We start from the raw sequence: 26,978 nt of genomic DNA, 5'->3' as shown, positions 1-26,978 counted from the left end.
AACAATACAACATAGCTTATACAAAATAAAAATAGGCCCAAGAACAACCCCCAGATGATGGATGGAGATAACTTTGTTTCGTCTGCAAAGGTAAAGAATGTTTTTCACGGCTCACTGTGTTCAAAGACCACCTCTTCTTAAACTTGCATTGAGATAATAAGGTTTTAGAGTGTGCACTAAAAAAAGCACCCAATGCACAGTGTTTCTGCCCGGTCTCGAACCGGGGACCTTTCGCGTGTTAGGCGAACGTGATGACCACTACACTACAGAAACTACCTTGATGCTGTCTACTGTTAGAGGAAAGTTTCTCTCAAGTCTTCACCCTACTTCTATTCTGCTCTATCAGCAGCGGCTCAGAATGTGCAGAACAAGTGTGAAAACCTCAGAGATATCATCCAACATGCTTGCAATTACACGTATTCAAAGCTCACTTGTGCAGGCATCGACAGGCAAATATCTGATGCCTAAATGCCAGCGAGTACAGCTTGGGAAAGCATCACCTGGGACACACTGAGACTAAGCAGGTAGGCAGATAAAGCATGGTGATCCATTTTTCTTCTGAGGTTAGAAATATGTTGTGCAACAATGCACCCAGTATAATGAGAAATAGTCAGGCATAGTCCATTTTTAGTAGGATTTGTATGTTAACCTCTAAAAAGGGCTCGTCCGGGATTTGAACCCGGGACCTCTCGCACCCTAAGCGAGAATCATACCCCTAGACCAACGAGCCACGCAAGAGTCACCTCTGACACGGCTCCAGGGGTTAGTGGCAGCTAGCCAGTACATGCTGCTCTGTTCTGCAATATGATTGCTGTCTTTTCCATGACCGTCATCAAACAAGAAATTAAAAAGCCTCTGTCCTTCAGACAGTTTGTTTGCTTTAAGTGTCTGCTCGTGGTGAGGACAAGAGAAGCATTTCTTCTCTCATGCCTTGCTTTCATGAAGTAGGCCCACCCTACAGAGCAAAGTGCGAGCAAGCGAATGGCGCAAGCTATCGTCACTTCTCTTTTCGAGCTGTCACTGAGATCTCTGGAGCACACTACGTCAGGCTGGTGAGGAATAGACAGCCTCTATTATCTCAGCTTTCCTATAAAGTGAGCCAGTAAATGCAAACACTGTGAAAAACAGCAAGCTGCTGTTTCTGCCCGGTCTCGAACCAGGGACCTTTCGCGTGTAAGGCGAACGTGATAACCACTACACTACAGAAACAGACACTACCTCAGGAATCTTGTTGGCATGTATTGGGTTGGAATGCACCGACTAAGGGCCAACGTCCTTGAAGCTCAAAGTTGGGCTCTCCTTACCCGGTCTCTCTTTCTTTGGAAGACAGGAATGAGGACCGCTTTTTTTCCAATAGGCGATTTTGAAACCATATCCTGAAATTACACTAGAAAAACACTTTGCATGTAATGTTCCTACACTGCTGGTCCTGCCCAGAAAAGCAGTTGCAACGAAGTCCTGCACTCCTTTATCAGGTCAAAAGTGGAAAATAGCGTGCAGGGTAAGGAACCTTCTCGACATACACAGCGTCTTATAGCATTGAAAAGAAGAAAGGCTCCTATATGACAAGCAGCCTGAAAACTTCCACAGGATGGGCTCGTCCGGTATTTGAACCCGGGACCTCTCGCACCCGAAGCGAGAATCATACCCCTAGACCAACGAGCCTGAGTGGCCAGGAGACATTTTGAACAATTACTGAAGCGTCTTTCAGAAAACAGCAGGGCTATTTGGCTCGTCTCCCTATAAGTGAGCCACACAAAGTCATGTTTTCTCTCAAGTGGTTGTTTTTTCACTCCAGCAAGGAAGGGGGAAGCCAATCTCCTATCGGCCAGTGAGCAGTAAAAAGATGAGAACAGCAAGCACTTTCTGGCACTTGCACTCCTCTGCAAGTCCTGAACCCTTGCTCCATAGACTTCCACACCAGAAGCAACGAAGGGCCCACCATTTCTTGCGCCTGAGAAAGAGGTGTTTGATATTTGGATTCAAACGCGCTCGCTCAGCGCTCGATCAGGCGAGATCAGGCGAGATTTAAATGAGTGGCTCACAGGCCTGAAACATTCACCTGGTAGACCCAGAGTGGCTGACTTCCCAGTATGGCCATTGCTGGGCGAGTCTCCTCCTTTCCTCCTGCCTCAATCTAGAATTGGCTGCAAATTACAAGAGGGAGTGCAATGTCCGTGTGTAGTGCCTACTCCCAGCTACCTCTCTGTCTTCCTTATGTAAATTAGAATTTGCAAGGGGGGACCATTGGCAATCTGCTCCTCCCACATAACCAGGAAGCCCTGTTGAACATGTCTGCCTGTGTTGTTGCAGGGACAGTGCCTTCTCTGCCCAAAAGGTGGCAGGAGAGCCTCACAACAAATGATGGGATCAACTGCTTATTTCGAAACCCAGCATGGCAGTTACTGTGATGGAGTGCAAATGTAATGGAAGGTGTGCCTGAGGTGTCCCTTTCAGAAATACATGGAATTGTGATTGAGGGCCCAGCCTGGTGGATTTCTCTTTATTTACTACAGGTTCCTGCAAATATTGTGGTGTGTGTGGGGAATGCACTGCAAAAATTTGGAAGACTTAAGGGTGTAAAAGGGACCTGTCAGAAGTGGGATTTGAACCCACGCCTCCATGAGGAGACCAGAAGGCTCAGCATCACTGAAGATCAAGCTCTCTTGAGTCTGGCGCCTTAGACCACTCGGCCATCCTGACGGCTCAGGGTGTGCTTAGTTCTGACTTTTCTGTCTGCACCTGCCAACGTTTCCACTCACAACGTTCACAGCAATGTCACAGGTGTAAAGGCCCCAACAATACAACATAGCTTATACAAAATAAAAATAGGCCCAAGAACAACCCCCAGATGATGGATGGAGATAACTTTGTTTCGTCTGCAAAGGTAAAGAATGTTTTTCACGGCTCACTGTGTTCAAAGACCACCTCTTCTTAAACTTGCATTGAGATAATAAGGTTTTAGAGTGTGCACTAAAAAAAGCACCCAATGCACAGTGTTTCTGCCCGGTCTCGAACCGGGGACCTTTCGCGTGTTAGGCGAACGTGATGACCACTACACTACAGAAACTACCTTGATGCTGTCTACTGTTAGAGGAAAGTTTCTCTCAAGTCTTCACCCTACTTCTATTCTGCTCTATCAGCAGCGGCTCAGAATGTGCAGAACAAGTGTGAAAACCTCAGAGATATCATCCAACATGCTTGCAATTACACGTATTCAAAACTCACTTGTGCAGGCATCGACAGGCAAATATCTGATGCCTAAATGCCAGCGAGTACAGCTTGGGAAAGCATCACCTGGGACACACTGAGACTAAGCAGGTAGGCAGATAAAGCATGGTGATCCATTTTTCTTCTGAGGTTAGAAATATGTTGTGCAACAATGCACCCAGTATAATGAGAAATAGTCAGGCATAGTCCATTTTTAGTAGGATTTGTATGTTAACCTCTAAAAAGGGCTCGTCCGGGATTTGAACCCGGGACCTCTCGCACCCTAAGCGAGAATCATACCCCTAGACCAACGAGCCACGCAAGAGTCACCTCTGACACGGCTCCAGGGGTTAGTGGCAGCTAGCCAGTACATGCTGCTCTGTTCTGCAATATGATTGCTGTCTTTTCCATGACCGTCATCAAACAAGAAATTAAAAAGCCTCTGTCCTTCAGACAGTTTGTTTGCTTTAAGTGTCTGCTCGTGGTGAGGACAAGAGAAGCATTTCTTCTCTCATGCCTTGCTTTCATGAAGTAGGCCCACCCTACAGAGCAAAGTGCGAGCAAGCGAATGGCGCAAGCTATCGTCACTTCTCTTTTCGAGCTGTCACTGAGATCTCTGGAGCACACTACGTCAGGCTGGTGAGGAATAGACAGCCTCTATTATCTCAGCTTTCCTATAAAGTGAGCCAGTAAATGCAAACACTGTGAAAAACAGCAAGCTGCTGTTTCTGCCCGGTCTCGAACCAGGGACCTTTCGCGTGTAAGGCGAACGTGATAACCACTACACTACAGAAACAGACACTACCTCAGGAATCTTGTTGGCATGTATTGGGTTGGAATGCACCGACTAAGGGCCAACGTCCTTGAAGCTCAAAGTTGGGCTCTCCTTACCCGGTCTCTCTTTCTTTGGAAGACAGGAATGAGGACCGCTTTTTTTCCAATAGGCGATTTTGAAACCATATCCTGAAATTACACTAGAAAAACACTTTGCATGTAATGTTCCTACACTGCTGGTCCTGCCCAGAAAAGCAGTTGCAACGAAGTCCTGCACTCCTTTATCAGGTCAAAAGTGGAAAATAGCGTGCAGGGTAAGGAACCTTCTCGACATACACAGCGTCTTATAGCATTGAAAAGAAGAAAGGCTCCTATATGACAAGCAGCCTGAAAACTTCCACAGGATGGGCTCGTCCGGTATTTGAACCCGGGACCTCTCGCACCCGAAGCGAGAATCATACCCCTAGACCAACGAGCCTGAGTGGCCAGGAGACATTTTGAACAATTACTGAAGCGTCTTTCAGAAAACAGCAGGGCTATTTGGCTCGTCTCCCTATAAGTGAGCCACACAAAGTCATGTTTTCTCTCAAGTGGTTGTTTTTTCACTCCAGCAAGGAAGGGGAAAGCCAATCTCCTATCGGCCAGTGAGCAGTAAAAAGATGAGAACAGCAAGCACTTTCTGGCACTTGCACTCCTCTGCAAGTCCTGAACCCTTGCTCCATAGACTTCCACACCAGAAGCAACGAAGGGCCCACCATTTCTTGCGCCTGAGAAAGAGGTGTTTGATATTTGCATTCAAACGCGCTCGCTCAGCGCTCGATCAGGCTCGATCAGGCGAGATTTAAATGAGTGGCTCACAGGCCTGAAACATTCACCTGGTAGACCCAGAGTGGCTGACTTCCCAGTATGGCCATTGCTGGGCGAGTCTCCTCCTTTCCTCCTGCCTCAATCTAGAATTGGCTGCAAATCACAAGAGGGAGTGCAATGTCCGTGTGTAGTGCCTACTCCCAGCTACCTCTCTGTCTTCCTTATGTAAATTAGAATTTGCAAGGGGGGACCATTGGCAATCTGCTCCTCCCACATAACCAGGAAGCCCTGTTGAACATGTCTGCCTGTGTTGTTGCAGGGACAGTGCCTTCTCTGCCCAAAAGGTGGCAGGAGAGCCTCACAACAAATGATGGGATCAACTGCTTATTTCGAAACCCAGCATGGCAGTTACTGTGATGGAGTGCAAATGTAATGGAAGGTGTGCCTGAGGTGTCCCTTTCAGAAATACATGGAATTGTGATTGAGGGCCCAGCCTGGTGGATTTCTCTTTATTTACTACAGGTTCCTGCAAATATTGTGGTGTGTGTGGGGAATGCACTGCAAAAATTTGGAAGACTTAAGGGTGTAAAAGGGACCTGTCAGAAGTGGGATTTGAACCCACGCCTCCATGAGGAGACCAGAAGGCTCAGCATCACTGAAGATCAAGCTCTCTTGAGTCTGGCGCCTTAGACCACTCGGCCATCCTGACGGCTCAGGGTGTGCTTAGTTCTGACTTTTCTGTCTGCACCTGCCAACGTTTCCACTCACAACGTTCACAGCAATGTCACAGGTGTAAAGGCCCCAACAATACAACATAGCTTATACAAAATAAAAATAGGCCCAAGAACAACCCCCAGATGATGGATGGAGATAACTTTGTTTCGTCTGCAAAGGTAAAGAATGTTTTTCACGGCTCACTGTGTTCAAAGACCACCTCTTCTTAAACTTGCATTGAGATAATAAGGTTTTAGAGTGTGCACTAAAAAAAGCACCCAATGCACAGTGTTTCTGCCCGGTCTCGAACCGGGGACCTTTCGCGTGTTAGGCGAACGTGATGACCACTACACTACAGAAACTACCTTGATGCTGTCTACTGTTAGAGGAAAGTTTCTCTCAAGTCTTCACCCTACTTCTATTCTGCTCTATCAGCAGCGGCTCAGAATGTGCGGAACAAGTGTGAAAACCTCAGAGATATCATCCAACATGCTTGCAATTACACGTATTCAAAACTCACTTGTGCAGGCATCGACAGGCAAATATCTGATGCCTAAATGCCAGCGAGTACAGCTTGGGAAAGCATCACCTGGGACACACTGAGACTAAGCAGGTAGGCAGATAAAGCATGGTGATCCATTTTTCTTCTGAGGTTAGAAATATGTTGTGCAACAATGCACCCAGTATAATGAGAAATAGTCAGGCATAGTCCATTTTTAGTAGGATTTGTATGTTAACCTCTAAAAAGGGCTCGTCCGGGATTTGAACCCGGGACCTCTCGCACCCTAAGCGAGAATCATACCCCTAGACCAACGAGCCACGCAAGAGTCACCTCTGACACGGCTCCAGGGGTTAGTGGCAGCTAGCCAGTACATGCTGCTCTGTTCTGCAATATGATTGCTGTCTTTTCCATGACCGTCATCAAACAAGAAATTAAAAAGCCTCTGTCCTTCAGACAGTTTGTTTGCTGTAAGTGTCTGCTCGTGGTGAGGACAAGAGAAGCATTTCTTCTCTCATGCCTTGCTTTCATGAAGTAGGCCCACCCTACAGAGCAAAGTGCGAGCAAGCGAATGGCGCAAGCTATCGTCACTTCTCTTTTCGAGCTGTCACTGAGATCTCTGGAGCACACTACGTCAGGCTGGTGAGGAATAGACAGCCTCTATTATCTCAGCTTTCCTATAAAGTGAGCCAGTAAATGCAAACACTGTGAAAAACAGCAAGCTGCTGTTTCTGCCCGGTCTCGAACCAGGGACCTTTCGCGTGTAAGGCGAACGTGATAACCACTACACTACAGAAACAGACACTACCTCAGGAATCTTGTTGGCATGTATTGGGTTGGAATGCACCGACTAAGGGCCAACGTCCTTGAAGCTCAAAGTTGGGCTCTCCTTACCCGGTCTCTCTTTCTTTGGAAGACAGGAATGAGGACCGCTTTTTTTCCAATAGGCGATTTTGAAACCATATCCTGAAATTACACTAGAAAAACACTTTGCATGTAATGTTCCTACACTGCTGGTCCTGCCCAGAAAAGCAGTTGCAACGAAGTCCTGCACTCCTTTATCAGGTCAAAAGTGGAAAATAGCGTGCAGGGTAAGGAACCTTCTCGACATACACAGCGTCTTATAGCATTGAAAAGAAGAAAGGCTCCTATATGACAAGCAGCCTGAAAACTTCCACAGGATGGGCTCGTCCGGGATTTGAACCCGGGACCTCTCGCACCCGAAGCGAGAATCATACCCCTAGACCAACGAGCCTGAGTGGCCAGGAGACATTTTGAACAATTACTGAAGCGTCTTTCAGAAAACAGCAGGGCTATTTGGCTCGTCTCCCTATAAGTGAGCCACACAAAGTCATGTTTTCTCTCAAGTGGTTGTTTTTTCACTCCAGCAAGGAAGGGGGAAGCCAATCTCCTATCGGCCAGTGAGCAGTAAAAAGATGAGAACAGCAAGCACTTTCTGGCACTTGCACTCCTCTGCAAGTCCTGAACCCTTGCTCCATAGACTTCCACACCAGAAGCAACGAAGGGCCCACCATTTCTTGCGCCTGAGAAAGAGGTGTTTGATATTTGGATTCAAACGCGCTCGCTCAGCGCTCGATCAGGCTCGATCAGGCGAGATTTAAATGAGTGGCTCACAGGCCTGAAACATTCACCTGGTAGACCCAGAGTGGCTGACTTCCCAGTATGGCCATTGCTGGGCGAGTCTCCTCCTTTCCTCCTGCCTCAATCTAGAATTGGCTGCAAATCACAAGAGGGAGTGCAATGTCCGTGTGTAGTGCCTACTCCCAGCTACCTCTCTGTCTTCCTTATGTAAATTAGAATTTGCAAGGGGGGACCATTGGCAATCTGCTCCTCCCACATAACCAGGAAGCCCTGTTGAACATGTCTGCCTGTGTTGTTGCAGGGACAGTGCCTTCTCTGCCCAAAAGGTGGCAGGAGAGCCTCACAACAAATGATGGGATCAACTGCTTATTTCGAAACCCAGCATGGCAGTTACTGTGATGGAGTGCAAATGTAATGGAAGGTGTGCCTGAGGTGTCCCTTTCAGAAATACATGGAATTGTGATTGAGGGCCCAGCCTGGTGGATTTCTCTTTATTTACTACAGGTTCCTGCAAATATTGTGGTGTGTGTGGGGAATGCACTGCAAAAATTTGGAAGACTTAAGGGTGTAAAAGGGACCTGTCAGAAGTGGGATTTGAACCCACGCCTCCATGAGGAGACCAGAAGGCTCAGCATCACTGAAGATCAAGCTCTCTTGAGTCTGGCGCCTTAGACCACTCGGCCATCCTGACGGCTCAGGGTGTGCTTAGTTCTGACTTTTCTGTCTGCACCTGCCAACGTTTCCACTCACAACGTTCACAGCAATGTCACAGGTGTAAAGGCCCCAACAATACAACATAGCTTATACAAAATAAAAATAGGCCCAAGAACAACCCCCAGATGATGGATGGAGATAACTTTGTTTCGTCTGCAAAGGTAAAGAATGTTTTTCACGGCTCACTGTGTTCAAAGACCACCTCTTCTTAAACTTGCATTGAGATAATAAGGTTTTAGAGTGTGCACTAAAAAAAGCACCCAATGCACAGTGTTTCTGCCCGGTCTCGAACCGGGGACCTTTCGCGTGTTAGGCGAACGTGATGACCACTACACTACAGAAACTACCTTGATGCTGTCTACTGTTAGAGGAAAGTTTCTCTCAAGTCTTCACCCTACTTCTATTCTGCTCTATCAGCAGCGGCTCAGAATGTGCAGAACAAGTGTGAAAACCTCAGAGATATCATCCAACATGCTTGCAATTACACGTATTCAAAGCTCACTTGTGCAGGCATCGACAGGCAAATATCTGATGCCTAAATGCCAGCGAGTACAGCTTGGGAAAGCATCACCTGGGACACACTGAGACTAAGCAGGTAGGCAGATAAAGCATGGTGATCCATTTTTCTTCTGAGGTTAGAAATATGTTGTGCAACAATGCACCCAGTATAATGAGAAATAGTCAGGCATAGTCCATTTTTAGTAGGATTTGTATGTTAACCTCTAAAAAGGGCTCGTCCGGGATTTGAACCCGGGACCTCTCGCACCCTAAGCGAGAATCATACCCCTAGACCAACGAGCCACGCAAGAGTCACCTCTGACACGGCTCCAGGGGTTAGTGGCAGCTAGCCAGTACATGCTGCTCTGTTCTGCAATATGATTGCTGTCTTTTCCATGACCGTCATCAAACAAGAAATTAAAAAGCCTCTGTCCTTCAGACAGTTTGTTTGCTTTAAGTGTCTGCTCGTGGTGAGGACAAGAGAAGCATTTCTTCTCTCATGCCTTGCTTTCATGAAGTAGGCCCACCCTACAGAGCAAAGTGCGAGCAAGCGAATGGCGCAAGCTATCGTCACTTCTCTTTTCGAGCTGTCACTGAGATCTCTGGAGCACACTACGTCAGGCTGGTGAGGAATAGACAGCCTCTATTATCTCAGCTTTCCTATAAAGTGAGCCAGTAAATGCAAACACTGTGAAAAACAGCAAGCTGCTGTTTCTGCCCGGTCTCGAACCAGGGACCTTTCGCGTGTAAGGCGAACGTGATAACCACTACACTACAGAAACAGACACTACCTCAGGAATCTTGTTGGCATGTATTGGGTTGGAATGCACCGACTAAGGGCCAACGTCCTTGAAGCTCAAAGTTGGGCTCTCCTTACCCGGTCTCTCTTTCTTTGGAAGACAGGAATGAGGACCGCTTTTTTTCCAATAGGCGATTTTGAAACCATATCCTGAAATTACACTAGAAAAACACTTTGCATGTAATGTTCCTACACTGCTGGTCCTGCCCAGAAAAGCAGTTGCAACGAAGTCCTGCACTCCTTTATCAGGTCAAAAGTGGAAAATAGCGTGCAGGGTAAGGAACCTTCTCGACATACACAGCGTCTTATAGCATTGAAAAGAAGAAAGGCTCCTATATGACAAGCAGCCTGAAAACTTCCACAGGATGGGCTCGTCCGGTATTTGAACCCGGGACCTCTCGCACCCGAAGCGAGAATCATACCCCTAGACCAACGAGCCTGAGTGGCCAGGAGACATTTTGAACAATTACTGAAGCGTCTTTCAGAAAACAGCAGGGCTATTTGGCTCGTCTCCCTATAAGTGAGCCACACAAAGTCATGTTTTCTCTCAAGTGGTTGTTTTTTCACTCCAGCAAGGAAGGGGGAAGCCAATCTCCTATCGGCCAGTGAGCAGTAAAAAGATGAGAACAGCAAGCACTTTCTGGCACTTGCACTCCTCTGCAAGTCCTGAACCCTTGCTCCATAGACTTCCACACCAGAAGCAACGAAGGGCCCACCATTTCTTGCGCCTGAGAAAGAGGTGTTTGATATTTGGATTCAAACGCGCTCGCTCAGCGCTCGATCAGGCGAGATCAGGCGAGATTTAAATGAGTGGCTCACAGGCCTGAAACATTCACCTGGTAGACCCAGAGTGGCTGACTTCCCAGTATGGCCATTGCTGGGCGAGTCTCCTCCTTTCCTCCTGCCTCAATCTAGAATTGGCTGCAAATTACAAGAGGGAGTGCAATGTCCGTGTGTAGTGCCTACTCCCAGCTACCTCTCTGTCTTCCTTATGTAAATTAGAATTTGCAAGGGGGGACCATTGGCAATCTGCTCCTCCCACATAACCAGGAAGCCCTGTTGAACATGTCTGCCTGTGTTGTTGCAGGGACAGTGCCTTCTCTGCCCAAAAGGTGGCAGGAGAGCCTCACAACAAATGATGGGATCAACTGCTTATTTCGAAACCCAGCATGGCAGTTACTGTGATGGAGTGCAAATGTAATGGAAGGTGTGCCTGAGGTGTCCCTTTCAGAAATACATGGAATTGTGATTGAGGGCCCAGCCTGGTGGATTTCTCTTTATTTACTACAGGTTCCTGCAAATATTGTGGTGTGTGTGGGGAATGCACTGCAAAAATTTGGAAGACTTAAGGGTGTAAAAGGGACCTGTCAGAAGTGGGATTTGAACCCACGCCTCCATGAGGAGACCAGAAGGCTCAGCATCACTGAAGATCAAGCTCTCTTGAGTCTGGCGCCTTAGACCACTCGGCCATCCTGACGGCTCAGGGTGTGCTTAGTTCTGACTTTTCTGTCTGCACCTGCCAACGTTTCCACTCACAACGTTCACAGCAATGTCACAGGTGTAAAGGCCCCAACAATACAACATAGCTTATACAAAATAAAAATAGGCCCAAGAACAACCCCCAGATGATGGATGGAGATAACTTTGTTTCGTCTGCAAAGGTAAAGAATGTTTTTCACGGCTCACTGTGTTCAAAGACCACCTCTTCTTAAACTTGCATTGAGATAATAAGGTTTTAGAGTGTGCACTAAAAAAAGCACCCAATGCACAGTGTTTCTGCCCGGTCTCGAACCGGGGACCTTTCGCGTGTTAGGCGAACGTGATGACCACTACACTACAGAAACTACCTTGATGCTGTCTACTGTTAGAGGAAAGTTTCTCTCAAGTCTTCACCCTACTTCTATTCTGCTCTATCAGCAGCGGCTCAGAATGTGCAGAACAAGTGTGAAAACCTCAGAGATATCATCCAACATGCTTGCAATTACACGTATTCAAAACTCACTTGTGCAGGCATCGACAGGCAAATATCTGATGCCTAAATGCCAGCGAGTACAGCTTGGGAAAGCATCACCTGGGACACACTGAGACTAAGCAGGTAGGCAGATAAAGCATGGTGATCCATTTTTCTTCTGAGGTTAGAAATATGTTGTGCAACAATGCACCCAGTATAATGAGAAATAGTCAGGCATAGTCCATTTTTAGTAGGATTTGTATGTTAACCTCTAAAAAGGGCTCGTCCGGGATTTGAACCCGGGACCTCTCGCACCCTAAGCGAGAATCATACCCCTAGACCAACGAGCCACGCAAGAGTCACCTCTGACACGGCTCCAGGGGTTAGTGGCAGCTAGCCAGTACATGCTGCTCTGTTCTGCAATATGATTGCTGTCTTTTCCATGACCGTCATCAAACAAGAAATTAAAAAGCCTCTGTCCTTCAGACAGTTTGTTTGCTTTAAGTGTCTGCTCGTGGTGAGGACAAGAGAAGCATTTCTTCTCTCATGCCTTGCTTTCATGAAGTAGGCCCACCCTACAGAGCAAAGTGCGAGCAAGCGAATGGCGCAAGCTATCGTCACTTCTCTTTTCGAGCTGTCACTGAGATCTCTGGAGCACACTACGTCAGGCTGGTGAGGAATAGACAGCCTCTATTATCTCAGCTTTCCTATAAAGTGAGCCAGTAAATGCAAACACTGTGAAAAACAGCAAGCTGCTGTTTCTGCCCGGTCTCGAACCAGGGACCTTTCGCGTGTAAGGCGAACGTGATAACCACTACACTACAGAAACAGACACTACCTCAGGAATCTTGTTGGCATGTATTGGGTTGGAATGCACCGACTAAGGGCCAACGTCCTTGAAGCTCAAAGTTGGGCTCTCCTTACCCGGTCTCTCTTTCTTTGGAAGACAGGAATGAGGACCGCTTTTTTTCCAATAGGCGATTTTGAAACCATATCCTGAAATTACACTAGAAAAACACTTTGCATGTAATGTTCCTACACTGCTGGTCCTGCCCAGAAAAGCAGTTGCAACGAAGTCCTGCACTCCTTTATCAGGTCAAAAGTGGAAAATAGCGTGCAGGGTAAGGAACCTTCTCGACATACACAGCGTCTTATAGCATTGAAAAGAAGAAAGGCTCCTATATGACAAGCAGCCTGAAAACTTCCACAGGATGGGCTCGTCCGGTATTTGAACCCGGGACCTCTCGCACCCGAAGCGAGAATCATACCCCTAGACCAACGAGCCTGAGTGGCCAGGAGACATTTTGAACAATTACTGAAGCGTCTTTCAGAAAACAGCAGGGCTATTTGGCTCGTCTCCCTATAAGTGAGCCACACAAAGTCATGTTTTCTCTCAAGTGGTTGTTTTTTCACTCCAGCAAGGAAGGGGAAAGCCAATCTCCTATCGGCCAGTGAGCAGTAAAAAGATGAGAACAGCAAGCACTTTCTGGCACTTGCACTCCTCTGCAAGTCCTGAACCCTTGCTCCATAGACTTCCACACCAGAAGCAACGAAGGGCCCACCATTTCTTGCGCCTGAGAAAGAGGTGTTTGATATTTGCATTCAAACGCGCTCGCTCAGCGCTCGATCAGGCTCGATCAGGCGAGATTTAAATGAGTGGCTCACAGGCCTGAAACATTCACCTGGTAGACCCAGAGTGGCTGACTTCCCAGTATGGCCATTGCTGGGCGAGTCTCCTCCTTTCCTCCTGCCTCAATCTAGAATTGGCTGCAAATCACAAGAGGGAGTGCAATGTCCGTGTGTAGTGCCTACTCCCAGCTACCTCTCTGTCTTCCTTATGTAAATTAGAATTTGCAAGGGGGGACCATTGGCAATCTGCTCCTCCCACATAACCAGGAAGCCCTGTTGAACATGTCTGCCTGTGTTGTTGCAGGGACAGTGCCTTCTCTGCCCAAAAGGTGGCAGGAGAGCCTCACAACAAATGATGGGATCAACTGCTTATTTCGAAACCCAGCATGGCAGTTACTGTGATGGAGTGCAAATGTAATGGAAGGTGTGCCTGAGGTGTCCCTTTCAGAAATACATGGAATTGTGATTGAGGGCCCAGCCTGGTGGATTTCTCTTTATTTACTACAGGTTCCTGCAAATATTGTGGTGTGTGTGGGGAATGCACTGCAAAAATTTGGAAGACTTAAGGGTGTAAAAGGGACCTGTCAGAAGTGGGATTTGAACCCACGCCTCCATGAGGAGACCAGAAGGCTCAGCATCACTGAAGATCAAGCTCTCTTGAGTCTGGCGCCTTAGACCACTCGGCCATCCTGACGGCTCAGGGTGTGCTTAGTTCTGACTTTTCTGTCTGCACCTGCCAACGTTTCCACTCACAACGTTCACAGCAATGTCACAGGTGTAAAGGCCCCAACAATACAACATAGCTTATACAAAATAAAAATAGGCCCAAGAACAACCCCCAGATGATGGATGGAGATAACTTTGTTTCGTCTGCAAAGGTAAAGAATGTTTTTCACGGCTCACTGTGTTCAAAGACCACCTCTTCTTAAACTTGCATTGAGATAATAAGGTTTTAGAGTGTGCACTAAAAAAAGCACCCAATGCACAGTGTTTCTGCCCGGTCTCGAACCGGGGACCTTTCGCGTGTTAGGCGAACGTGATGACCACTACACTACAGAAACTACCTTGATGCTGTCTACTGTTAGAGGAAAGTTTCTCTCAAGTCTTCACCCTACTTCTATTCTGCTCTATCAGCAGCGGCTCAGAATGTGCAGAACAAGTGTGAAAACCTCAGAGATATCATCCAACATGCTTGCAATTACACGTATTCAAAGCTCACTTGTGCAGGCATCGACAGGCAAATATCTGATGCCTAAATGCCAGCGAGTACAGCTTGGGAAAGCATCACCTGGGACACACTGAGACTAAGCAGGTAGGCAGATAAAGCATGGTGATCCATTTTTCTTCTGAGGTTAGAAATATGTTGTGCAACAATGCACCCAGTATAATGAGAAATAGTCAGGCATAGTCCATTTTTAGTAGGATTTGTATGTTAACCTCTAAAAAGGGCTCGTCCGGGATTTGAACCCGGGACCTCTCGCACCCTAAGCGAGAATCATACCCCTAGACCAACGAGCCACGCAAGAGTCACCTCTGACACGGCTCCAGGGGTTAGTGGCAGCTAGCCAGTACATGCTGCTCTGTTCTGCAATATGATTGCTGTCTTTTCCATGACCGTCATCAAACAAGAAATTAAAAAGCCTCTGTCCTTCAGACAGTTTGTTTGCTTTAAGTGTCTGCTCGTGGTGAGGACAAGAGAAGCATTTCTTCTCTCATGCCTTGCTTTCATGAAGTAGGCCCACCCTACAGAGCAAAGTGCGAGCAAGCGAATGGCGCAAGCTATCGTCACTTCTCTTTTCGAGCTGTCACTGAGATCTCTGGAGCACACTACGTCAGGCTGGTGAGGAATAGACAGCCTCTATTATCTCAGCTTTCCTATAAAGTGAGCCAGTAAATGCAAACACTGTGAAAAACAGCAAGCTGCTGTTTCTGCCCGGTCTCGAACCAGGGACCTTTCGCGTGTAAGGCGAACGTGATAACCACTACACTACAGAAACAGACACTACCTCAGGAATCTTGTTGGCATGTATTGGGTTGGAATGCACCGACTAAGGGCCAACGTCCTTGAAGCTCAAAGTTGGGCTCTCCTTACCCGGTCTCTCTTTCTTTGGAAGACAGGAATGAGGACCGCTTTTTTTCCAATAGGCGATTTTGAAACCATATCCTGAAATTACACTAGAAAAACACTTTGCATGTAATGTTCCTACACTGCTGGTCCTGCCCAGAAAAGCAGTTGCAACGAAGTCCTGCACTCCTTTATCAGGTCAAAAGTGGAAAATAGCGTGCAGGGTAAGGAACCTTCTCGACATACACAGCGTCTTATAGCATTGAAAAGAAGAAAGGCTCCTATATGACAAGCAGCCTGAAAACTTCCACAGGATGGGCTCGTCCGGTATTTGAACCCGGGACCTCTCGCACCCGAAGCGAGAATCATACCCCTAGACCAACGAGCCTGAGTGGCCAGGAGACATTTTGAACAATTACTGAAGCGTCTTTCAGAAAACAGCAGGGCTATTTGGCTCGTCTCCCTATAAGTGAGCCACACAAAGTCATGTTTTCTCTCAAGTGGTTGTTTTTTCACTCCAGCAAGGAAGGGGGAAGCCAATCTCCTATCGGCCAGTGAGCAGTAAAAAGATGAGAACAGCAAGCACTTTCTGGCACTTGCACTCCTCTGCAAGTCCTGAACCCTTGCTCCATAGACTTCCACACCAGAAGCAACGAAGGGCCCACCATTTCTTGCGCCTGAGAAAGAGGTGTTTGATATTTGGATTCAAACGCGCTCGCTCAGCGCTCGATCAGGCGAGATCAGGCGAGATTTAAATGAGTGGCTCACAGGCCTGAAACATTCACCTGGTAGACCCAGAGTGGCTGACTTCCCAGTATGGCCATTGCTGGGCGAGTCTCCTCCTTTCCTCCTGCCTCAATCTAGAATTGGCTGCAAATTACAAGAGGGAGTGCAATGTCCGTGTGTAGTGCCTACTCCCAGCTACCTCTCTGTCTTCCTTATGTAAATTAGAATTTGCAAGGGGGGACCATTGGCAATCTGCTCCTCCCACATAACCAGGAAGCCCTGTTGAACATGTCTGCCTGTGTTGTTGCAGGGACAGTGCCTTCTCTGCCCAAAAGGTGGCAGGAGAGCCTCACAACAAATGATGGGATCAACTGCTTATTTCGAAACCCAGCATGGCAGTTACTGTGATGGAGTGCAAATGTAATGGAAGGTGTGCCTGAGGTGTCCCTTTCAGAAATACATGGAATTGTGATTGAGGGCCCAGCCTGGTGGATTTCTCTTTATTTACTACAGGTTCCTGCAAATATTGTGGTGTGTGTGGGGAATGCACTGCAAAAATTTGGAAGACTTAAGGGTGTAAAAGGGACCTGTCAGAAGTGGGATTTGAACCCACGCCTCCATGAGGAGACCAGAAGGCTCAGCATCACTGAAGATCAAGCTCTCTTGAGTCTGGCGCCTTAGACCACTCGGCCATCCTGACGGCTCAGGGTGTGCTTAGTTCTGACTTTTCTGTCTGCACCTGCCAACGTTTCCACTCACAACGTTCACAGCAATGTCACAGGTGTAAAGGCCCCAACAATACAACATAGCTTATACAAAATAAAAATAGGCCCAAGAACAACCCCCAGATGATGGATGGAGATAACTTTGTTTCGTCTGCAAAGGTAAAGAATGTTTTTCACGGCTCACTGTGTTCAAAGACCACCTCTTCTTAAACTTGCATTGAGATAATAAGGTTTTAGAGTGTGCACTAAAAAAAGCACCCAATGCACAGTGTTTCTGCCCGGTCTCGAACCGGGGACCTTTCGCGTGTTAGGCGAACGTGATGACCACTACACTACAGAAACTACCTTGATGCTGTCTACTGTTAGAGGAAAGTTTCTCTCAAGTCTTCACCCTACTTCTATTCTGCTCTATCAGCAGCGGCTCAGAATGTGCAGAACAAGTGTGAAAACCTCAGAGATATCATCCAACATGCTTGCAATTACACGTATTCAAAACTCACTTGTGCAGGCATCGACAGGCAAATATCTGATGCCTAAATGCCAGCGAGTACAGCTTGGGAAAGCATCACCTGGGACACACTGAGACTAAGCAGGTAGGCAGATAAAGCATGGTGATCCATTTTTCTTCTGAGGTTAGAAATATGTTGTGCAACAATGCACCCAGTATAATGAGAAATAGTCAGGCATAGTCCATTTTTAGTAGGATTTGTATGTTAACCTCTAAAAAGGGCTCGTCCGGGATTTGAACCCGGGACCTCTCGCACCCTAAGCGAGAATCATACCCCTAGACCAACGAGCCACGCAAGAGTCACCTCTGACACGGCTCCAGGGGTTAGTGGCAGCTAGCCAGTACATGCTGCTCTGTTCTGCAATATGATTGCTGTCTTTTCCATGACCGTCATCAAACAAGAAATTAAAAAGCCTCTGTCCTTCAGACAGTTTGTTTGCTTTAAGTGTCTGCTCGTGGTGAGGACAAGAGAAGCATTTCTTCTCTCATGCCTTGCTTTCATGAAGTAGGCCCACCCTACAGAGCAAAGTGCGAGCAAGCGAATGGCGCAAGCTATCGTCACTTCTCTTTTCGAGCTGTCACTGAGATCTCTGGAGCACACTACGTCAGGCTGGTGAGGAATAGACAGCCTCTATTATCTCAGCTTTCCTATAAAGTGAGCCAGTAAATGCAAACACTGTGAAAAACAGCAAGCTGCTGTTTCTGCCCGGTCTCGAACCAGGGACCTTTCGCGTGTAAGGCGAACGTGATAACCACTACACTACAGAAACAGACACTACCTCAGGAATCTTGTTGGCATGTATTGGGTTGGAATGCACCGACTAAGGGCCAACGTCCTTGAAGCTCAAAGTTGGGCTCTCCTTACCCGGTCTCTCTTTCTTTGGAAGACAGGAATGAGGACCGCTTTTTTTCCAATAGGCGATTTTGAAACCATATCCTGAAATTACACTAGAAAAACACTTTGCATGTAATGTTCCTACACTGCTGGTCCTGCCCAGAAAAGCAGTTGCAACGAAGTCCTGCACTCCTTTATCAGGTCAAAAGTGGAAAATAGCGTGCAGGGTAAGGAACCTTCTCGACATACACAGCGTCTTATAGCATTGAAAAGAAGAAAGGCTCCTATATGACAAGCAGCCTGAAAACTTCCACAGGATGGGCTCGTCCGGTATTTGAACCCGGGACCTCTCGCACCCGAAGCGAGAATCATACCCCTAGACCAACGAGCCTGAGTGGCCAGGAGACATTTTGAACAATTACTGAAGCGTCTTTCAGAAAACAGCAGGGCTATTTGGCTCGTCTCCCTATAAGTGAGCCACACAAAGTCATGTTTTCTCTCAAGTGGTTGTTTTTTCACTCCAGCAAGGAAGGGGAAAGCCAATCTCCTATCGGCCAGTGAGCAGTAAAAAGATGAGAACAGCAAGCACTTTCTGGCACTTGCACTCCTCTGCAAGTCCTGAACCCTTGCTCCATAGACTTCCACACCAGAAGCAACGAAGGGCCCACCATTTCTTGCGCCTGAGAAAGAGGTGTTTGATATTTGCATTCAAACGCGCTCGCTCAGCGCTCGATCAGGCTCGATCAGGCGAGATTTAAATGAGTGGCTCACAGGCCTGAAACATTCACCTGGTAGACCCAGAGTGGCTGACTTCCCAGTATGGCCATTGCTGGGCGAGTCTCCTCCTTTCCTCCTGCCTCAATCTAGAATTGGCTGCAAATCACAAGAGGGAGTGCAATGTCCGTGTGTAGTGCCTACTCCCAGCTACCTCTCTGTCTTCCTTATGTAAATTAGAATTTGCAAGGGGGGACCATTGGCAATCTGCTCCTCCCACATAACCAGGAAGCCCTGTTGAACATGTCTGCCTGTGTTGTTGCAGGGACAGTGCCTTCTCTGCCCAAAAGGTGGCAGGAGAGCCTCACAACAAATGATGGGATCAACTGCTTATTTCGAAACCCAGCATGGCAGTTACTGTGATGGAGTGCAAATGTAATGGAAGGTGTGCCTGAGGTGTCCCTTTCAGAAATACATGGAATTGTGATTGAGGGCCCAGCCTGGTGGATTTCTCTTTATTTACTACAGGTTCCTGCAAATATTGTGGTGTGTGTGGGGAATGCACTGCAAAAATTTGGAAGACTTAAGGGTGTAAAAGGGACCTGTCAGAAGTGGGATTTGAACCCACGCCTCCATGAGGAGACCAGAAGGCTCAGCATCACTGAAGATCAAGCTCTCTTGAGTCTGGCGCCTTAGACCACTCGGCCATCCTGACGGCTCAGGGTGTGCTTAGTTCTGACTTTTCTGTCTGCACCTGCCAACGTTTCCACTCACAACGTTCACAGCAATGTCACAGGTGTAAAGGCCCCAACAATACAACATAGCTTATACAAAATAAAAATAGGCCCAAGAACAACCCCCAGATGATGGATGGAGATAACTTTGTTTCGTCTGCAAAGGTAAAGAATGTTTTTCACGGCTCACTGTGTTCAAAGACCACCTCTTCTTAAACTTGCATTGAGATAATAAGGTTTTAGAGTGTGCACTAAAAAAAGCACCCAATGCACAGTGTTTCTGCCCGGTCTCGAACCGGGGACCTTTCGCGTGTTAGGCGAACGTGATGACCACTACACTACAGAAACTACCTTGATGCTGTCTACTGTTAGAGGAAAGTTTCTCTCAAGTCTTCACCCTACTTCTATTCTGCTCTATCAGCAGCGGCTCAGAATGTGCGGAACAAGTGTGAAAACCTCAGAGATATCATCCAACATGCTTGCAATTACACGTATTCAAAACTCACTTGTGCAGGCATCGACAGGCAAATATCTGATGCCTAAATGCCAGCGAGTACAGCTTGGGAAAGCATCACCTGGGACACACTGAGACTAAGCAGGTAGGCAGATAAAGCATGGTGATCCATTTTTCTTCTGAGGTTAGAAATATGTTGTGCAACAATGCACCCAGTATAATGAGAAATAGTCAGGCATAGTCCATTTTTAGTAGGATTTGTATGTTAACCTCTAAAAAGGGCTCGTCCGGGATTTGAACCCGGGACCTCTCGCACCCTAAGCGAGAATCATACCCCTAGACCAACGAGCCACGCAAGAGTCACCTCTGACATGGCTCCAGGGGTTAGTGGCAGCTAGCCAGTACATGCTGCTCTGTTCTGCAATATGATTGCTGTCTTTTCCATGACCGTCATCAAACAAGAAATTAAAAAGCCTCTGTCCTTCAGACAGTTTGTTTGCTTTAAGTGTCTGCTCGTGGTGAGGACAAGAGAAGCATTTCTTCTCTCATGCCTTGCTTTCATGAAGTAGGCCCACCCTACAGAGCAAAGTGCGAGCAAGCGAATGGCGCAAGCTATCGTCACTTCTCTTTTCGAGCTGTCACTGAGATCTCTGGAGCACACTACGTCAGGCTGGTGAGGAATAGACAGCCTCTATTATCTCAGCTTTCCTATAAAGTGAGCCAGTAAATGCAAACACTGTGAAAAACAGCAAGCTGCTGTTTCTGCCCGGTCTCGAACCAGGGACCTTTCGCGTGTAAGGCGAACGTGATAACCACTACACTACAGAAACAGACACTACCTCAGGAATCTTGTTGGCATGTATTGGGTTGGAATGCACCGACTAAGGGCCAACGTCCTTGAAGCTCAAAGTTGGGCTCTCCTTACCCGGTCTCTCTTTCTTTGGAAGACAGGAATGAGGACCGCTTTTTTTCCAATAGGCGATTTTGAAACCATATCCTGAAATTACACTAGAAAAACACTTTGCATGTAATGTTCCTACACTGCTGGTCCTGCCCAGAAAAGCAGTTGCAACGAAGTCCTGCACTCCTTTATCAGGTCAAAAGTGGAAAATAGCGTGCAGGGTAAGGAACCTTCTCGACATACACAGCGTCTTATAGCATTGAAAAGAAGAAAGGCTCCTATATGACAAGCAGCCTGAAAACTTCCACAGGATGGGCTCGTCCGGGATTTGAACCCGGGACCTCTCGCACCCGAAGCGAGAATCATACCCCTAGACCAACGAGCCTGAGTGGCCAGGAGACATTTTGAACAATTACTGAAGCGTCTTTCAGAAAACAGCAGGGCTATTTGGCTCGTCTCCCTATAAGTGAGCCACACAAAGTCATGTTTTCTCTCAAGTGGTTGTTTTTTCACTCCAGCAAGGAAGGGGGAAGCCAATCTCCTATCGGCCAGTGAGCAGTAAAAAGATGAGAACAGCAAGCACTTTCTGGCACTTGCACTCCTCTGCAAGTCCTGAACCCTTGCTCCATAGACTTCCACACCAGAAGCAACGAAGGGCCCACCATTTCTTGCGCCTGAGAAAGAGGTGTTTGATATTTGCATTCAAACGCGCTCGCTCAGCGCTCGATCAGGCTCGATCAGGCGAGATTTAAATGAGTGGCTCACAGGCCTGAAACATTCACCTGGTAGACCCAGAGTGGCTGACTTCCCAGTATGGCCATTGCTGGGCGAGTCTCCTCCTTTCCTCCTGCCTCAATCTAGAATTGGCTGCAAATCACAAGAGGGAGTGCAATGTCCGTGTGTAGTGCCTACTCCCAGCTACCTCTCTGTCTTCCTTATGTAAATTAGAATTTGCAAGGGGGGACCATTGGCAATCTGCTCCTCCCACATAACCAGGAAGCCCTGTTGAACATGTCTGCCTGTGTTGTTGCAGGGACAGTGCCTTCTCTGCCCAAAAGGTGGCAGGAGAGCCTCACAACAAATGATGGGATCAACTGCTTATTTCGAAACCCAGCATGGCAGTTACTGTGATGGAGTGCAAATGTAATGGAAGGTGTGCCTGAGGTGTCCCTTTCAGAAATACATGGAATTGTGATTGAGGGCCCAGCCTGGTGGATTTCTCTTTATTTACTACAGGTTCCTGCAAATATTGTGGTGTGTGTGGGGAATGCACTGCAAAAATTTGGAAGACTTAAGGGTGTAAAAGGGACCTGTCAGAAGTGGGATTTGAACCCACGCCTCCATGAGGAGACCAGAAGGCTCAGCATCACTGAAGATCAAGCTCTCTTGAGTCTGGCGCCTTAGACCACTCGGCCATCCTGACGGCTCAGGGTGTGCTTAGTTCTGACTTTTCTGTCTGCACCTGCCAACGTTTCCACTCACAACGTTCACAGCAATGTCACAGGTGTAAAGGCCCCAACAATACAACATAGCTTATACAAAATAAAAATAGGCCCAAGAACAACCCCCAGATGATGGATGGAGATAACTTTGTTTCGTCTGCAAAGGTAAAGAATGTTTTTCACGGCTCACTGTGTTCAAAGACCACCTCTTCTTAAACTTGCATTGAGATAATAAGGTTTTAGAGTGTGCACTAAAAAAAGCACCCAATGCACAGTGTTTCTGCCCGGTCTCGAACCGGGGACCTTTCGCGTGTTAGGCGAACGTGATGACCACTACACTACAGAAACTACCTTGATGCTGTCTACTGTTAGAGGAAAGTTTCTCTCAAGTCTTCACCCTACTTCTATTCTGCTCTATCAGCAGCGGCTCAGAATGTGCAGAACAAGTGTGAAAACCTCAGAGATATCATCCAACATGCTTGCAATTACACGTATTCAAAACTCACTTGTGCAGGCATCGACAGGCAAATATCTGATGCCTAAATGCCAGCGAGTACAGCTTGGGAAAGCATCACCTGGGACACACTGAGACTAAGCAGGTAGGCAGATAAAGCATGGTGATCCATTTTTCTTCTGAGGTTAGAAATATGTTGTGCAACAATGCACCCAGTATAATGAGAAATAGTCAGGCATAGTCCATTTTTAGTAGGATTTGTATGTTAACCTCTAAAAAGGGCTCGTCCGGGATTTGAACCCGGGACCTCTCGCACCCTAAGCGAGAATCATACCCCTAGACCAACGAGCCACGCAAGAGTCACCTCTGACACGGCTCCAGGGGTTAGTGGCAGCTAGCCAGTACATGCTGCTCTGTTCTGCAATATGATTGCTGTCTTTTCCATGACCGTCATCAAACAAGAAATTAAAAAGCCTCTGTCCTTCAGACAGTTTGTTTGCTTTAAGTGTCTGCTCGTGGTGAGGACAAGAGAAGCATTTCTTCTCTCATGCCTTGCTTTCATGAAGTAGGCCCACCCTACAGAGCAAAGTGCGAGCAAGCGAATGGCGCAAGCTATCGTCACTTCTCTTTTCGAGCTGTCACTGAGATCTCTGGAGCACACTACGTCAGGCTGGTGAGGAATAGACAGCCTCTATTATCTCAGCTTTCCTATAAAGTGAGCCAGTAAATGCAAACACTGTGAAAAACAGCAAGCTGCTGTTTCTGCCCGGTCTCGAACCAGGGACCTTTCGCGTGTAAGGCGAACGTGATAACCACTACACTACAGAAACAGACACTACCTCAGGAATCTTGTTGGCATGTATTGGGTTGGAATGCACCGACTAAGGGCCAACGTCCTTGAAGCTCAAAGTTGGGCTCTCCTTACCCGGTCTCTCTTTCTTTGGAAGACAGGAATGAGGACCGCTTTTTTTCCAATAGGCGATTTTGAAACCATATCCTGAAATTACACTAGAAAAACACTTTGCATGTAATGTTCCTACACTGCTGGTCCTGCCCAGAAAAGCAGTTGCAACGAAGTCCTGCACTCCTTTATCAGGTCAAAAGTGGAAAATAGCGTGCAGGGTAAGGAACCTTCTCGACATACACAGCGTCTTATAGCATTGAAAAGAAGAAAGGCTCCTATATGACAAGCAGCCTGAAAACTTCCACAGGATGGGCTCGTCCGGGATTTGAACCCGGGACCTCTCGCACCCGAAGCGAGAATCATACCCCTAGACCAACGAGCCTGAGTGGCCAGGAGACATTTTGAACAATTACTGAAGCGTCTTTCAGAAAACAGCAGGGCTATTTGGCTCGTCTCCCTATAAGTGAGCCACACAAAGTCATGTTTTCTCTCAAGTGGTTGTTTTTTCACTCCAGCAAGGAAGGGGGAAGCCAATCTCCTATCGGCCAGTGAGCAGTAAAAAGATGAGAACAGCAAGCACTTTCTGGCACTTGCACTCCTCTGCAAGTCCTGAACCCTTGCTCCATAGACTTCCACACCAGAAGCAACGAAGGGCCCACCATTTCTTGCGCCTGAGAAAGAGGTGTTTGATATTTGGATTCAAACGCGCTCGCTCAGCGCTCGATCAGGCTCGATCAGGCGAGATTTAAATGAGTGGCTCACAGGCCTGAAACATTCACCTGGTAGACCCAGAGTGGCTGACTTCCCAGTATGGCCATTGCTGGGCGAGTCTCCTCCTTTCCTCCTGCCTCAATCTAGAATTGGCTGCAAATCACAAGAGGGAGTGCAATGTCCGTGTGTAGTGCCTACTCCCAGCTACCTCTCTGTCTTCCTTATGTAAATTAGAATTTGCAAGGGGGGACCATTGGCAATCTGCTCCTCCCACATAACCAGGAAGCCCTGTTGAACATGTCTGCCTGTGTTGTTGCAGGGACAGTGCCTTCTCTGCCCAAAAGGTGGCAGGAGAGCCTCACAACAAATGATGGGATCAACTGCTTATTTCGAAACCCAGCATGGCAGTTACTGTGATGGAGTGCAAATGTAATGGAAGGTGTGCCTGAGGTGTCCCTTTCAGAAATACATGGAATTGTGATTGAGGGCCCAGCCTGGTGGATTTCTCTTTATTTACTACAGGTTCCTGCAAATATTGTGGTGTGTGTGGGGAATGCACTGCAAAAATTTGGAAGACTTAAGGGTGTAAAAGGGACCTGTCAGAAGTGGGATTTGAACCCACGCCTCCATGAGGAGACCAGAAGGCTCAGCATCACTGAAGATCAAGCTCTCTTGAGTCTGGCGCCTTAGACCACTCGGCCATCCTGACGGCTCAGGGTGTGCTTAGTTCTGACTTTTCTGTCTGCACCTGCCAACGTTTCCACTCACAACGTTCACAGCAATGTCACAGGTGTAAAGGCCCCAACAATACAACATAGCTTATACAAAATAAAAATAGGCCCAAGAACAACCCCCAGATGATGGATGGAGATAACTTTGTTTCGTCTGCAAAGGTAAAGAATGTTTTTCACGGCTCACTGTGTTCAAAGACCACCTCTTCTTAAACTTGCATTGAGATAATAAGGTTTTAGAGTGTGCACTAAAAAAAGCACCCAATGCACAGTGTTTCTGCCCGGTCTCGAACCGGGGACCTTTCGCGTGTTAGGCGAACGTGATGACCACTACACTACAGAAACTACCTTGATGCTGTCTACTGTTAGAGGAAAGTTTCTCTCAAGTCTTCACCCTACTTCTATTCTGCTCTATCAGCAGCGGCTCAGAATGTGCAGAACAAGTGTGAAAACCTCAGAGATATCATCCAACATGCTTGCAATTACACGTATTCAAAACTCACTTGTGCAGGCATCGACAGGCAAATATCTGATGCCTAAATGCCAGCGAGTACAGCTTGGGAAAGCATCACCTGGGACACACTGAGACTAAGCAGGTAGGCAGATAAAGCATGGTGATCCATTTTTCTTCTGAGGTTAGAAATATGTTGTGCAACAATGCACCCAGTATAATGAGAAATAGTCAGGCATAGTCCATTTTTAGTAGGATTTGTATGTTAACCTCTAAAAAGGGCTCGTCCGGGATTTGAACCCGGGACCTCTCGCACCCTAAGCGAGAATCATACCCCTAGACCAACGAGCCATGCAAGAGTCACCTCTGACACGGCTCCAGGGGTTAGTGGCAGCTAGCCAGTACATGCTGCTCTGTTCTGCAATATGATTGCTGTCTTTTCCATGACCGTCATCAAACAAGAAATTAAAAAGCCTCTGTCCTTCAGACAGTTTGTTTGCTTTAAGTGTCTGCTCGTGGTGAGGACAAGAGAAGCATTTCTTCTCTCATGCCTTGCTTTCATGAAGTAGGCCCACCCTACAGAGCAAAGTGCGAGCAAGCGAATGGCGCAAGCTATCGTCACTTCTCTTTTCGAGCTGTCACTGAGATCTCTGGAGCACACTACGTCAGGCTGGTGAGGAATAGACAGCCTCTATTATCTCAGCTTTCCTATAAAGTGAGCCAGTAAATGCAAACACTGTGAAAAACAGCAAGCTGCTGTTTCTGCCCGGTCTCGAACCAGGGACCTTTCGCGTGTAAGGCGAACGTGATAACCACTACACTACAGAAACAGACACTACCTCAGGAATCTTGTTGGCATGTATTGGGTTGGAATGCACCGACTAAGGGCCAACGTCCTTGAAGCTCAAAGTTGGGCTCTCCTTACCCGGTCTCTCTTTCTTTGGAAGACAGGAATGAGGACCGCTTTTTTTCCAATAGGCGATTTTGAAACCATATCCTGAAATTACACTAGAAAAACACTTTGCATGTAATGTTCCTACACTGCTGGTCCTGCCCAGAAAAGCAGTTGCAACGAAGTCCTGCACTCCTTTATCAGGTCAAAAGTGGAAAATAGCGTGCAGGGTAAGGAACCTTCTCGACATACACAGCGTCTTATAGCATTGAAAAGAAGAAAGGCTCCTATATGACAAGCAGCCTGAAAACTTCCACAGGATGGGCTCGTCCGGGATTTGAACCCGGGACCTCTCGCACCCGAAGCGAGAATCATACCCCTAGACCAACGAGCCTGAGTGGCCAGGAGACATTTTGAACAATTACTGAAGCGTCTTTCAGAAAACAGCAGGGCTATTTGGCTCGTCTCCCTATAAGTGAGCCACACAAAGTCATGTTTTCTCTCAAGTGGTTGTTTTTTCACTCCAGCAAGGAA

General features: G+C 47.3%; 49 non-coding genes across 49 annotated transcripts; all 49 read right to left on the bottom strand.

Annotated features, from left to right (window-relative positions):
- Positions 1–200: 200 nt before the first annotated feature.
- TRNAV-AAC (transfer RNA valine (anticodon AAC)) lies at positions 201–273 on the bottom strand. Its single transcript has one exon. It is a non-coding gene; the product is annotated as a tRNA-Val (tRNA).
- Positions 274–658: 385 nt separating this feature from the next.
- On the bottom strand, positions 659–730 carry TRNAP-AGG (transfer RNA proline (anticodon AGG)). Its single transcript has one exon. It is a non-coding gene; the product is annotated as a tRNA-Pro (tRNA).
- Positions 731–1,136: 406 nt separating this feature from the next.
- On the bottom strand, positions 1,137–1,209 carry TRNAV-UAC (transfer RNA valine (anticodon UAC)). The gene has a single exon. It is a non-coding gene; the product is annotated as a tRNA-Val (tRNA).
- Positions 1,210–1,593: 384 nt separating this feature from the next.
- On the bottom strand, positions 1,594–1,665 carry TRNAP-CGG (transfer RNA proline (anticodon CGG)). Its single transcript has one exon. It is a non-coding gene; the product is annotated as a tRNA-Pro (tRNA).
- Positions 1,666–2,591: 926 nt separating this feature from the next.
- On the bottom strand, positions 2,592–2,703 carry TRNAL-CAA (transfer RNA leucine (anticodon CAA)). The gene is made up of 2 exons: positions 2,666–2,703; positions 2,592–2,637 (listed from the first exon to the last, which is right to left on the bottom strand). It is a non-coding gene; the product is annotated as a tRNA-Leu (tRNA).
- Positions 2,704–2,997: 294 nt separating this feature from the next.
- On the bottom strand, positions 2,998–3,070 carry TRNAV-AAC (transfer RNA valine (anticodon AAC)). Its single transcript has one exon. It is a non-coding gene; the product is annotated as a tRNA-Val (tRNA).
- Positions 3,071–3,455: 385 nt separating this feature from the next.
- On the bottom strand, positions 3,456–3,527 carry TRNAP-AGG (transfer RNA proline (anticodon AGG)). The gene has a single exon. It is a non-coding gene; the product is annotated as a tRNA-Pro (tRNA).
- A 406-nt stretch (positions 3,528–3,933) lies between these two features.
- On the bottom strand, positions 3,934–4,006 carry TRNAV-UAC (transfer RNA valine (anticodon UAC)). The gene has a single exon. It is a non-coding gene; the product is annotated as a tRNA-Val (tRNA).
- A 384-nt stretch (positions 4,007–4,390) lies between these two features.
- On the bottom strand, positions 4,391–4,462 carry TRNAP-CGG (transfer RNA proline (anticodon CGG)). Its single transcript has one exon. It is a non-coding gene; the product is annotated as a tRNA-Pro (tRNA).
- A 926-nt stretch (positions 4,463–5,388) lies between these two features.
- TRNAL-CAA (transfer RNA leucine (anticodon CAA)) lies at positions 5,389–5,500 on the bottom strand. Its single transcript has 2 exons — positions 5,463–5,500; positions 5,389–5,434 (listed from the first exon to the last, which is right to left on the bottom strand). It is a non-coding gene; the product is annotated as a tRNA-Leu (tRNA).
- Positions 5,501–5,794: 294 nt separating this feature from the next.
- TRNAV-AAC (transfer RNA valine (anticodon AAC)) lies at positions 5,795–5,867 on the bottom strand. Its single transcript has one exon. It is a non-coding gene; the product is annotated as a tRNA-Val (tRNA).
- Positions 5,868–6,252: 385 nt separating this feature from the next.
- On the bottom strand, positions 6,253–6,324 carry TRNAP-AGG (transfer RNA proline (anticodon AGG)). Its single transcript has one exon. It is a non-coding gene; the product is annotated as a tRNA-Pro (tRNA).
- A 406-nt stretch (positions 6,325–6,730) lies between these two features.
- On the bottom strand, positions 6,731–6,803 carry TRNAV-UAC (transfer RNA valine (anticodon UAC)). Its single transcript has one exon. It is a non-coding gene; the product is annotated as a tRNA-Val (tRNA).
- Positions 6,804–7,187: 384 nt separating this feature from the next.
- Positions 7,188–7,259, bottom strand: TRNAP-CGG (transfer RNA proline (anticodon CGG)). Its single transcript has one exon. It is a non-coding gene; the product is annotated as a tRNA-Pro (tRNA).
- A 926-nt stretch (positions 7,260–8,185) lies between these two features.
- On the bottom strand, positions 8,186–8,297 carry TRNAL-CAA (transfer RNA leucine (anticodon CAA)). Its single transcript has 2 exons — positions 8,260–8,297; positions 8,186–8,231 (listed from the first exon to the last, which is right to left on the bottom strand). It is a non-coding gene; the product is annotated as a tRNA-Leu (tRNA).
- A 294-nt stretch (positions 8,298–8,591) lies between these two features.
- Positions 8,592–8,664, bottom strand: TRNAV-AAC (transfer RNA valine (anticodon AAC)). Its single transcript has one exon. It is a non-coding gene; the product is annotated as a tRNA-Val (tRNA).
- A 385-nt stretch (positions 8,665–9,049) lies between these two features.
- On the bottom strand, positions 9,050–9,121 carry TRNAP-AGG (transfer RNA proline (anticodon AGG)). Its single transcript has one exon. It is a non-coding gene; the product is annotated as a tRNA-Pro (tRNA).
- Positions 9,122–9,527: 406 nt separating this feature from the next.
- TRNAV-UAC (transfer RNA valine (anticodon UAC)) lies at positions 9,528–9,600 on the bottom strand. The gene has a single exon. It is a non-coding gene; the product is annotated as a tRNA-Val (tRNA).
- Positions 9,601–9,984: 384 nt separating this feature from the next.
- Positions 9,985–10,056, bottom strand: TRNAP-CGG (transfer RNA proline (anticodon CGG)). Its single transcript has one exon. It is a non-coding gene; the product is annotated as a tRNA-Pro (tRNA).
- Positions 10,057–10,982: 926 nt separating this feature from the next.
- Positions 10,983–11,094, bottom strand: TRNAL-CAA (transfer RNA leucine (anticodon CAA)). Its single transcript has 2 exons — positions 11,057–11,094; positions 10,983–11,028 (listed from the first exon to the last, which is right to left on the bottom strand). It is a non-coding gene; the product is annotated as a tRNA-Leu (tRNA).
- Positions 11,095–11,388: 294 nt separating this feature from the next.
- Positions 11,389–11,461, bottom strand: TRNAV-AAC (transfer RNA valine (anticodon AAC)). The gene has a single exon. It is a non-coding gene; the product is annotated as a tRNA-Val (tRNA).
- Positions 11,462–11,846: 385 nt separating this feature from the next.
- TRNAP-AGG (transfer RNA proline (anticodon AGG)) lies at positions 11,847–11,918 on the bottom strand. Its single transcript has one exon. It is a non-coding gene; the product is annotated as a tRNA-Pro (tRNA).
- A 406-nt stretch (positions 11,919–12,324) lies between these two features.
- TRNAV-UAC (transfer RNA valine (anticodon UAC)) lies at positions 12,325–12,397 on the bottom strand. The gene has a single exon. It is a non-coding gene; the product is annotated as a tRNA-Val (tRNA).
- Positions 12,398–12,781: 384 nt separating this feature from the next.
- TRNAP-CGG (transfer RNA proline (anticodon CGG)) lies at positions 12,782–12,853 on the bottom strand. Its single transcript has one exon. It is a non-coding gene; the product is annotated as a tRNA-Pro (tRNA).
- A 926-nt stretch (positions 12,854–13,779) lies between these two features.
- On the bottom strand, positions 13,780–13,891 carry TRNAL-CAA (transfer RNA leucine (anticodon CAA)). Its single transcript has 2 exons — positions 13,854–13,891; positions 13,780–13,825 (listed from the first exon to the last, which is right to left on the bottom strand). It is a non-coding gene; the product is annotated as a tRNA-Leu (tRNA).
- Positions 13,892–14,185: 294 nt separating this feature from the next.
- On the bottom strand, positions 14,186–14,258 carry TRNAV-AAC (transfer RNA valine (anticodon AAC)). Its single transcript has one exon. It is a non-coding gene; the product is annotated as a tRNA-Val (tRNA).
- A 385-nt stretch (positions 14,259–14,643) lies between these two features.
- On the bottom strand, positions 14,644–14,715 carry TRNAP-AGG (transfer RNA proline (anticodon AGG)). Its single transcript has one exon. It is a non-coding gene; the product is annotated as a tRNA-Pro (tRNA).
- A 406-nt stretch (positions 14,716–15,121) lies between these two features.
- TRNAV-UAC (transfer RNA valine (anticodon UAC)) lies at positions 15,122–15,194 on the bottom strand. Its single transcript has one exon. It is a non-coding gene; the product is annotated as a tRNA-Val (tRNA).
- Positions 15,195–15,578: 384 nt separating this feature from the next.
- On the bottom strand, positions 15,579–15,650 carry TRNAP-CGG (transfer RNA proline (anticodon CGG)). Its single transcript has one exon. It is a non-coding gene; the product is annotated as a tRNA-Pro (tRNA).
- Positions 15,651–16,576: 926 nt separating this feature from the next.
- TRNAL-CAA (transfer RNA leucine (anticodon CAA)) lies at positions 16,577–16,688 on the bottom strand. Its single transcript has 2 exons — positions 16,651–16,688; positions 16,577–16,622 (listed from the first exon to the last, which is right to left on the bottom strand). It is a non-coding gene; the product is annotated as a tRNA-Leu (tRNA).
- A 294-nt stretch (positions 16,689–16,982) lies between these two features.
- Positions 16,983–17,055, bottom strand: TRNAV-AAC (transfer RNA valine (anticodon AAC)). The gene has a single exon. It is a non-coding gene; the product is annotated as a tRNA-Val (tRNA).
- A 385-nt stretch (positions 17,056–17,440) lies between these two features.
- On the bottom strand, positions 17,441–17,512 carry TRNAP-AGG (transfer RNA proline (anticodon AGG)). The gene has a single exon. It is a non-coding gene; the product is annotated as a tRNA-Pro (tRNA).
- A 406-nt stretch (positions 17,513–17,918) lies between these two features.
- TRNAV-UAC (transfer RNA valine (anticodon UAC)) lies at positions 17,919–17,991 on the bottom strand. Its single transcript has one exon. It is a non-coding gene; the product is annotated as a tRNA-Val (tRNA).
- Positions 17,992–18,375: 384 nt separating this feature from the next.
- TRNAP-CGG (transfer RNA proline (anticodon CGG)) lies at positions 18,376–18,447 on the bottom strand. Its single transcript has one exon. It is a non-coding gene; the product is annotated as a tRNA-Pro (tRNA).
- A 926-nt stretch (positions 18,448–19,373) lies between these two features.
- Positions 19,374–19,485, bottom strand: TRNAL-CAA (transfer RNA leucine (anticodon CAA)). The gene is made up of 2 exons: positions 19,448–19,485; positions 19,374–19,419 (listed from the first exon to the last, which is right to left on the bottom strand). It is a non-coding gene; the product is annotated as a tRNA-Leu (tRNA).
- Positions 19,486–19,779: 294 nt separating this feature from the next.
- On the bottom strand, positions 19,780–19,852 carry TRNAV-AAC (transfer RNA valine (anticodon AAC)). Its single transcript has one exon. It is a non-coding gene; the product is annotated as a tRNA-Val (tRNA).
- A 385-nt stretch (positions 19,853–20,237) lies between these two features.
- TRNAP-AGG (transfer RNA proline (anticodon AGG)) lies at positions 20,238–20,309 on the bottom strand. Its single transcript has one exon. It is a non-coding gene; the product is annotated as a tRNA-Pro (tRNA).
- A 406-nt stretch (positions 20,310–20,715) lies between these two features.
- On the bottom strand, positions 20,716–20,788 carry TRNAV-UAC (transfer RNA valine (anticodon UAC)). The gene has a single exon. It is a non-coding gene; the product is annotated as a tRNA-Val (tRNA).
- A 384-nt stretch (positions 20,789–21,172) lies between these two features.
- On the bottom strand, positions 21,173–21,244 carry TRNAP-CGG (transfer RNA proline (anticodon CGG)). Its single transcript has one exon. It is a non-coding gene; the product is annotated as a tRNA-Pro (tRNA).
- A 926-nt stretch (positions 21,245–22,170) lies between these two features.
- Positions 22,171–22,282, bottom strand: TRNAL-CAA (transfer RNA leucine (anticodon CAA)). Its single transcript has 2 exons — positions 22,245–22,282; positions 22,171–22,216 (listed from the first exon to the last, which is right to left on the bottom strand). It is a non-coding gene; the product is annotated as a tRNA-Leu (tRNA).
- A 294-nt stretch (positions 22,283–22,576) lies between these two features.
- TRNAV-AAC (transfer RNA valine (anticodon AAC)) lies at positions 22,577–22,649 on the bottom strand. The gene has a single exon. It is a non-coding gene; the product is annotated as a tRNA-Val (tRNA).
- A 385-nt stretch (positions 22,650–23,034) lies between these two features.
- TRNAP-AGG (transfer RNA proline (anticodon AGG)) lies at positions 23,035–23,106 on the bottom strand. Its single transcript has one exon. It is a non-coding gene; the product is annotated as a tRNA-Pro (tRNA).
- Positions 23,107–23,512: 406 nt separating this feature from the next.
- TRNAV-UAC (transfer RNA valine (anticodon UAC)) lies at positions 23,513–23,585 on the bottom strand. The gene has a single exon. It is a non-coding gene; the product is annotated as a tRNA-Val (tRNA).
- Positions 23,586–23,969: 384 nt separating this feature from the next.
- TRNAP-CGG (transfer RNA proline (anticodon CGG)) lies at positions 23,970–24,041 on the bottom strand. Its single transcript has one exon. It is a non-coding gene; the product is annotated as a tRNA-Pro (tRNA).
- Positions 24,042–24,967: 926 nt separating this feature from the next.
- Positions 24,968–25,079, bottom strand: TRNAL-CAA (transfer RNA leucine (anticodon CAA)). The gene is made up of 2 exons: positions 25,042–25,079; positions 24,968–25,013 (listed from the first exon to the last, which is right to left on the bottom strand). It is a non-coding gene; the product is annotated as a tRNA-Leu (tRNA).
- A 294-nt stretch (positions 25,080–25,373) lies between these two features.
- On the bottom strand, positions 25,374–25,446 carry TRNAV-AAC (transfer RNA valine (anticodon AAC)). The gene has a single exon. It is a non-coding gene; the product is annotated as a tRNA-Val (tRNA).
- Positions 25,447–25,831: 385 nt separating this feature from the next.
- TRNAP-AGG (transfer RNA proline (anticodon AGG)) lies at positions 25,832–25,903 on the bottom strand. The gene has a single exon. It is a non-coding gene; the product is annotated as a tRNA-Pro (tRNA).
- A 406-nt stretch (positions 25,904–26,309) lies between these two features.
- On the bottom strand, positions 26,310–26,382 carry TRNAV-UAC (transfer RNA valine (anticodon UAC)). Its single transcript has one exon. It is a non-coding gene; the product is annotated as a tRNA-Val (tRNA).
- A 384-nt stretch (positions 26,383–26,766) lies between these two features.
- Positions 26,767–26,838, bottom strand: TRNAP-CGG (transfer RNA proline (anticodon CGG)). Its single transcript has one exon. It is a non-coding gene; the product is annotated as a tRNA-Pro (tRNA).
- Positions 26,839–26,978: the final 140 nt, after the last annotated feature.

This window comes from Lissotriton vulgaris, chromosome 10, assembly GCF_964263255.1.
Source record: "Lissotriton vulgaris chromosome 10, aLisVul1.2, whole genome shotgun sequence".
Taxonomy (NCBI): domain Eukaryota; kingdom Metazoa; phylum Chordata; class Amphibia; order Caudata; family Salamandridae; genus Lissotriton; species Lissotriton vulgaris.
This window is presented reverse-complemented; position numbering and strand designations above follow the sequence as displayed.